Source organism: Lemur catta, chromosome 22 (assembly GCF_020740605.2).
Source record: "Lemur catta isolate mLemCat1 chromosome 22, mLemCat1.pri, whole genome shotgun sequence".
In the NCBI taxonomy this organism is placed as follows: domain Eukaryota; kingdom Metazoa; phylum Chordata; class Mammalia; order Primates; family Lemuridae; genus Lemur; species Lemur catta.
The window spans coordinates 12,343,677-12,352,361 of NC_059149.1; positions in this window are offsets into that span (position 1 = coordinate 12,343,677).

The window sequence follows — 8,685 nt, forward strand, 5'->3', positions numbered from 1 at the left end:
AGAAGGCTGTCTTCTTGTTCACATGGCGTTCTCCTCGTACACGTCTCTGTGTCCAAATTTTCCCTTTTCATAGGAACACCGGTCACGTTGAATTTGTAGCCTTTCTGTTCCATATAACCTCATCCTAACTGATTACATCTGCAATGACCCTATTTCCCAATGAGTTCACATTCTGGAATGCTGGGGGTTAGGATGTCAATCGATAAATTTCAGGTGGACATAGCTTCACCCCTCGAATTCACATAAGCATCCACGATGAAACCCTTAAAAGATCTGGCTTATTTTCAGGAAAAAAAAAAAAAGAAAGAAAGAAATTGTAGAGCTGGGACACTATCTCCTACTCTATAGCCTTTGTGGTCCAGAAAGGAACTCCAAGAGGTGAATTCTGGACAGCCATGAACTGAGTCCCTTTAGCACACAGGTAAGACCAGTGCCCAGAGCACTGCTCGAATGAACAAATCTGTAGCAACACAAAAACCTGTATAAGGATTCTCGGTCAAGTTGAATTCACTGTCTAAGCTGAATACTTATAATTTACCTAACCTCCTTCATACAGAATCCAAATGGGTTTTGTGCTGCGTATTTCTGACCAAACATGTGCTGGGCTGGTTGTCCCTTGCAAAGACACTGCAGGAGGGAGAGCAAGTCCAATTGCAGAGCTGTACGGCCCCTTCCCACCGGTGGTCAGACCTCTGCTCCAGGTACCACGAACGATTCCACTAGAACTCTGCCCGCTTTCAACACCTGTCTTCCCTCGACCTTTCTCATTTTAATAAAAGACACATTCTGTCTCGCACTGCAGAGAACAATGCCTCTTCCTCCTCTTCCCCGTGTGAATCCCTCGCTGTCTGGAAAGGTTACTCTTTTCACAGTCAGACAATGTTGGATATCAGCGGCTGCCCGCTGCCCTTTCCTAAAGTAAATTACCATTGTTCACTTAGATGTGATTTGCCTTTCCCATAGCTCTTTCTCTGCCTCTCGCCCATCCTTTTGATTCTTTTGTCTTGCTTTAAGTTCCTGCCCTTCTCCTGTACCTACCACCCGGCCTCCTTCCTACACACACACACACACACACACACACACACACACACACAAACACATCTCCTACCTATAAAGGCTCACCTTAGCTCAGGAAAGGAGGGGGATGCTGCCTACAGCTTTTGTGCTCCCATCACAACTGATAAACTAATTGTAATAGACGTGACCATGACTTTTCAAGTCCTGCCTCAAAGCAGAGGTCAAGTACAGATACCTCCTCCCATCCAGCCTAGCCCCACAGCTCTGCCACTATGGCCACAGCCACAGGTAGACACTCAGGCTCAGTCCTCCTGGAAGGGGTCAACTGGCGAATGACCACAGGTCCCATCCAAGTTCCTTGCAGCAGAGCTCAGCTCCTGGACCAGCGATGTTCTCTCCTATTCCATGAGCTAGTACAATTTTAGGGAGCATCTTGAACCTAAACCCAATCAGACTATGGGGGGCGGGGTTCTGTAGACAGCACCTGCACCCAGTGGTGAGCGGCTGGCCAAAAGCCTATATTAAATATTATACTGGAAACTCAAGTGGGAGGTGAGACTACAACAGGCCCCACCTATACTCCTATTCGGGGCCCTCATCTGAATCCACTTCCAGGTAAACCCTGAGTCAAGACATCAAGGGTCTCTTTTCTGGGCTATCCTCTGAAAAATTCTGGAAGGATGTAAATATTGTCTTTGGTATTTCCCCCATATCATTTGTTCAAAATCATTTTAGGAGCCCAGACAATGCTCCTAAGCTCCAGGCAGACAAAACGAACTGCCAGCTGGGCCTGTCCCTTGGCAGTGGCGTTCTGTGCATCCTGTCCATGCAGAATCACAAGCGTGAGGTGTCCACAACTGAACTGGCCCCGTCCCCCAACACGATCACATCGGCTGCCACCCACCCAGCAGGCAAGGGCTCGCCCCTCCCACCTCACACCCAAAGCGTCCCCTCCTGCGTGCTTCAACTCTGCCCCTTTGCACCCACTACCTTTTCCAGACCTTCCCTGTTGCTCACTTAGACGATAGTCATAAGCCACTCAGATAGGATTAGGAGGCAACGGAGTAGGTGCGGGAACAAGGGAGACCTGTGCTCAAATCTGAGTCCTTCCGCTAACTTGCCAAGTGGTTTTGAATAAGCCAATGAATTGTTAGCCTCAGTTTCCTCACATCTATAACACTGCCTTTGAAAGATCGTGGGAGGATTTAATGGGGCAATTTATGCAAAGAGATGCCTGTCAATCTCCTGAGTTCCAATGCCCTTCACATTACACTCTGTGTGAACAGCCCCCTGCAGTCAAGCACCCCTGTGCCCCGACCCTTAAACAATAATATGGAATTGCACAAGCTTCCTTAAGATTCATTAAAATGATCTCACCAATTGACTTACTCTCTGATAATTAAGTGATTTTAGGTAGAAAGAATATTATTTTAGGTCTATATATCTTGAAAGATTACATTAGATAATTTGTTTTAATATAATCTTAACAATATATATTCATTCATTCAACAAATATCGTTTGAGGCTCTCATATGTGGCAGGCACTGTTCCAATTCGTAAAAACACATCTTAACCTAGCCTCATCTAATCAGCGACATGTTAATTTGTCTCAAATCACTTATGCATAAAAATATTTTTGCTGACAAAAATAAATTCCATACGAGCATCATCTTACATATATGTTAAAGACTGAATTTGTATCAAAATATCTATTTAAGTGAACCCCATGGTAAGCCATCAAACCTGGGCAAAAACTACCTTTACTACCTATACGTTTGAATTCATGCTTTTTGCATTACATTGTATAGAATGGTGTACTTTAATATTTGTATGTTTTGTTTCTAATCAACAAGATGAGAGGTTTCAAGCTGGTATTTGCAATTACTTCTCTACAAGTAACACATTTTGGGTGTAGATAGCTTTTATGTCCATTTAAGGAAGAGGAAACTAGGGTATAACTACCTTTATAGTGTCTCTTTAGGCAGAGACATCCGATGTGTCTCTAAAACATTTGATAATCAGAAGGTGACTCAAACCTCTGATAAAAGTCTGCTTGAAGGGAATTTCCGGAAATATTTTCAACTTATACTCCCAACTTAACATGTTTTAACATCTATATTTTCCTTCCACTTCTTTCCTTCAACCAATAGCACAGCACAGGAATACAATAAACAATCATTGACTGAGAGTAAAAATCAAAAGTTTATAAAGATCACCCTGCTGGTTAGTGATGTACAGCTGAGAAGTAACCCATCCAGCTGGCAGGATCGAAAAGCACTCATTTAAAACACTCTCAGATCTCATGGTGCTTCCTTTTAAAAGGGTAAAATATTCAAATACTATTAATGTATTTTTTATGGAAATTGAAATATGCCACTGCCACTTTCAGTAATGTGGTCGTCCCGAAACACCTTTGCAAACAGAGCCCTGAGGAGCAGTTAGCCGGTAGTAGATCTCCCTGCTGCCTTTCAGCCACTCAACAAACGTTTTGAGCACACCCTGTTGCCCAAAAGATCATCCATTCCATCCCAGCTAAAATCTAAATGTGATGCTATTGCTCCTACTTAAAGCCTTCATTGGTTCCCCAGAGATTTTGGGATGAAATCCAAATCCTTTTCCAAGAAATTACAACACCACATATGATCGAATGTGGCCATTTTGTGCCTTTTGTAGACAACATCCTGTTTTATACTTTTTTTTTTTTTTTTTTTTTTGAGACAGAGTCTTGCTCTGTTGCCTGGGCTAGAGTGCTGTGGCATCAGCCTAGCTCACAGCAATCTCAAACTCCTGGGCTCAAGTCATTCTCCTGCTTCAGCCTCGTGTCGCTGGGACTACAGGTGTGGGCCACCATGCCTAGCTAACTTTTTCTATTTTTAGTACAGATAGGGTCTCACTCTTGCTCAGGCTGGTCTCAAACTCCTGACCTCAAGCAATCCTCTTGCCTCAGCCTCCCAGAGGGCTAGGATTACAGGCATGAGCCACGGTGCCCAGCCTGTTTTAAACTTTTCTACCTTTGCTGGGGCACTCTCTCTGCTGGGATGTTCCCTCCTCCTTTCCACTTAGCTAACATCTCCATATCCTTCTGGAAGTACAAAGTTCACTCTTCCCAGGAGCTTCCTTGGCCAAAATGGCCATCCTTCCTCCTCCACTCCAACCCTCTACCCCCACACATCCTTCATTTTCTGAAAATGCACTTACAATGCCACTGTAATTCTTGCCTTAACACTTAAGGCAACTGAGATGTGATGGGGGTGGCTCCCTTCTCACCACCCCCATGACCCCACTCAGTTGTAGAGGTAGGTGGGAACAAACAACCCCAGAATCTCAACGGCTGAGAACCACGGAGATTGTTCACACTATATGTCAGTGGAGTCAGCCATGGTTCTGCTCTTGGTCTTCTGGGGTCTAGGTCAGAGGAAGAGCCCCCACATGGGGCTTACTGATCCCTTGGCAGAAGGAGAGAAGCGAGAGCTCTGGAGAAACACCCCGATGGTTCTGAGAGCTTCTACTGGGAACTGACACAGTGCCCTTTCCAATCACACTGGCATGTGACATCATACGGCTAAGCCTGAAATCAGTGGGGTGGGGTGGGGTGGGGGCGTGTACCTCTCCCAAGGCAGGCACGGTAAGTCTCATACCAACAGACAGGATGTACATATACTCCTCTTACCAGGAAGGACAGAGAAAATCACTGGGAAGAATAATGCAATCTGCTCCAGGCCAATAGCCTTCCTCTTCATCTTCACTAATAAAAATGAAATCCATGTGCGGCTGTACCGTGTGGATGAAGGCAGAGCCCATCCGCACCCATCTCTGGGTAAGTAGTAGCTCCAGATTTCTCATTTTCTTGTATGGAGCCCCAGGGACTTATATCTTTTCTTTTTTTCCCCAATCCCTCCTCAAAATCACAAGATGGATTTCACTTCCGAGGATTCTATTCCCTGCTTCTCCCAAGAATTATGGTGTAAAATAATTCATTGTTCTCATCCAGCTCTGTCTTTACGGTTTCTACTAGAACAAGCACACAAGCCCATCTCTTCTTGGTAAGCATGAAAGCAAACAAACAGCAGCAACAAAAATGACCAGCAGTGGGAAACCCCGAAGGCTCAATGAGCCACCCAAAGTCCCCACAGTCGTAATACCACGGGATGAATGTTTGTGTCCCCTCAAAATTCATGCTGAACCCCCCCCCCCACTGTGACGGTATTAGAATAGAAGGTGGGGTCTCTGGGAGGTAATTAGGGTTAGCTGAGTTCCTGAGGATGGAGCCCCCGTGATGGGATTAGTGTCCTTACAAGAGGAGGAAGAGACTGTAGTTCTCTCTCTCCCCGTGTGAGCACACAACAAGAGGATGGCCATCTGCAAACCAGGAAGACACTGAATCTGGAGGCACCATGAACTTGGATCTCCCATCTGCCAGAACTGTGAAAAAAATAAACATTTATTGTTTAAGCCTCTCAGTTGATGGTACTTTGCTTTAGCATTCCAGCTAAAACACCTAACCTGACGTGCTTTCTTAGCAGACACCTGGGAGCTACAAAATACCTTTGTGAAGATGGACTGTCCTACCCTCTTCATCCTCTTACTCCACCCTTCTTCCGTGCAAAGGCCCAAGACGTGGACAGAGTTGGATTTGGTGTGAAACTAATAAGGCTTAAGCTTCAGGGTTGCATTACTTTCCTACGCCACTGTAACAAATTATCGCAAACCGGGTGGCTTAAAACAACACAGATCTATTCCCTCACAGTTCTGGAGGCCTGAAGTCTGAAATCAATTATCACCGGGCAAAAATCAAGGTGTTGGCAGGGTCATGCTCCCTCCAGCGGCTTTAAGGGACGATTCCCGCCTCTCCCGGTTCCTCCCAGCATCCTTAATCCATGGCTCCATCACTCCAATCTCTGTCTCCGCGATCATACTATCTAATTCTCTTCCATCTGAGTCAAACCTTCCTCTATCTTCCTGCTATAGGGACACAGGGGATTGCATTTCAGAACCACCTGTGGAATCCAGGATAATTCCTCGTCTCAAGATTTTTCACTTAATCGTATCTGCAAAGACCCTTTTATTACATAAGGCAACATTCACAGGTTCCAGGGATGAGGGTATGAATATCTCTAGTGGGATCATTTTGAGCCTACCTAACGGGCCGTCACGTACATAGGTTCCTCTCCATTACCAGAAGAGAGGGCTGTACCTGCCAGGCCAGAAACTGCGGAGAAACCAGAGAAGGGATGCTACAATGAGGGCTCATGAAGCCAAAAGAAATTTTTTTTAAATGATCGATCATAGAGAACTCACTGGGATCATTGTGCTTTTGTATTCATTTTTTTTTTTTTTTTTTGAGACAGAGTCTCGCTTTGTTGCCCAGGCTAGAGTGCCGTGGCATCAGCCTAGCTCACAGCAACCTCAAACTCCTGGGCTTAAGTGATCCTCCTGCCTCAGCCTCCCAAATAGCTGGGACTACAGGCATGTGCCACCATGCCCAGCTAATTTTTTCTACATGCATTTTTAGTTGTCCAGATAATTTCTTTCTATTTTTAGTAGAGACGGGGTCTGGCTCTTGCTCAGGCTGGTCTCGAACTCCTGACCTCGAGCGATCCACCCGCCTCGGCCTCCCAGAGTGCTAGGATTACAGGCGTGAGCCACCGCGCCTGGCATAATTTTGTATTCAATCTACAAAAATATGATATCACTCTTGCCGTATAAAGAGGCAATCCACCTATTGAGAGCCAGTCTTGTGAAAACATTTTCAGTCTGCCATTTAGTCAAATTTATAAACATATGGTTTACATTCTGGCTTTGTGAATTGATTCGATTGCAGCGCTGTGATGATTTGGGCATTGTGATTCCTGTTCTCGGGATGGTCTATATAACACACTTTCCCCCCATTAGCCAATCGAACCCTGGTGGAGGTGCAGCTTTGAAGGCATTTGACAGATGTGAAGAAAGTCCCAAATCCTTGAGTTAATCCAAAGAGTTAAGGTGCGGGTTGGGCGTGACCCAAGCAAGTGACAATGACTTCTACATTCCCAAACCTCCAGGCCCAGCTCACTTCAAGCAGCCCACACATGGAAAATGAATAAAATCTGGAAAGCTCCCCCTGACAGCTGGTAGCTGATGGGGCCAGCACTGGGTGAGTTGGATCGGAAGACGAAGGAAGCAGAGAGAGAATTTCAGGAAGGAAAGAGGCAAGAGAAGTCTGCCCAGCTCTAGGATTCAGGGTCAGAAATACTGCTACCTACATCTTCCAGCTGTTGCATAAGCAGAGGGCCATCGGCAGCGAACTCTATGCATATTACCTGATTGCCAAGCGGAAAAGAGGAGGTTCCGAGAAATTTGTGCTGTCGGTGGTGTGTTCAGACTCAGAATACCAACTCTGGGGCCAGCTGCACCTGCCAGGTTCCCCAAAGCCAGCAGGAAGCAGCATTACAGTGCAGCCAGTGCCCTGTGGCCCTGGGGGCTGTCCCCTGCCCCAACTGAGCTACGCTGGCCCAGACTCCCACTCTGCCCTGGGCTTTGAACTTCCTTGAGGGCTGGGGCCCCGCAAAGGCTCTGGGTCCCCTGAAAGTGATCTAGGCTGAGGACATCAGGAACCAGCATGGGTGCTCCAACACTGGGAACTCCATGGTCACCTCCCAAAACGCCTTGGCCCTCCCCAGTAGCGGGGCTGGACCTCCACTACTCTGAACCAGTCTGGAACTCAGATCCCAATTGCATTTGAGAAACAAGGGAATATCGCAAGGGAACATCTGCATGGTCAGGACGACTTCCCTTCCCCAAATTTTATGTGAAAGTAAAATTTGAAGTTTAATATCACTATTACATCGGAACTAACCGATCAGCACTCATGTACACAGATGGAAGATTCAGTGGAAATCGTGCAGGTGGCAGACGGGAGGAGGAGGTGGGTGAAATCACACCCAACGTGTAGAATGCACACTATCTGGGGGATGGGCACACATCACTTTTGACTCAAGTAGTACAAAAGCAATCCATGTAACCAAAACATGTGTACCCCCGTCATAGTCTGAAATTTTTTTAAAAAAAAAGAAAAAGAAATGGACAAACAGTTGCCACAGAGAAGACAGCGACTCCTGCTACCTTAGGGTCTTCCCTGGCAGGAAGATAGCGCTCAAAGGGTCTGGTTAAGTTCCAGCAAAGGCCAGTCAAGGTGGAGAAACGCAGCCTCGTGCTTTCAGACTCTTTCCACCAGGTGGCGTGTGCTGAGCCTTTTGAAAAAGCCAAGATTTTGCTTGAGTGACTTGTATTTCCTTCCTAGTACAAATAGGAACTTGGCTTTCTAGGAATGTGAGGCTAAGCCTGGGAAGAAGGAAATCGAGTTCAGGTCTCGCATTATGGAAGACATTTTTTCCCCTTTGGCGGGGCTTCTGCCTTCTGCCTGTTCTCTGGACCTGCCACTGCTGAGCCGCAAGCAAATGTTCTCTCTCTCCCTTCCAGATCCGCACATGGTTGCTGAGCTTTTCAATGATGTCACCTGTTTTCTTCATGTACTTAAATATGAGGGGTGTGGGGGAAACAATCATGCACTTTTAACAGGTAACAGGTTACTGTTTTTCGTGAACCCAAAGTGTGATTCATGCTTGAAACAGAAAGACTTGCCCAAAACCTTGGCTTACACCTGGCCATGTTAAAGTAGCATTAAGACTG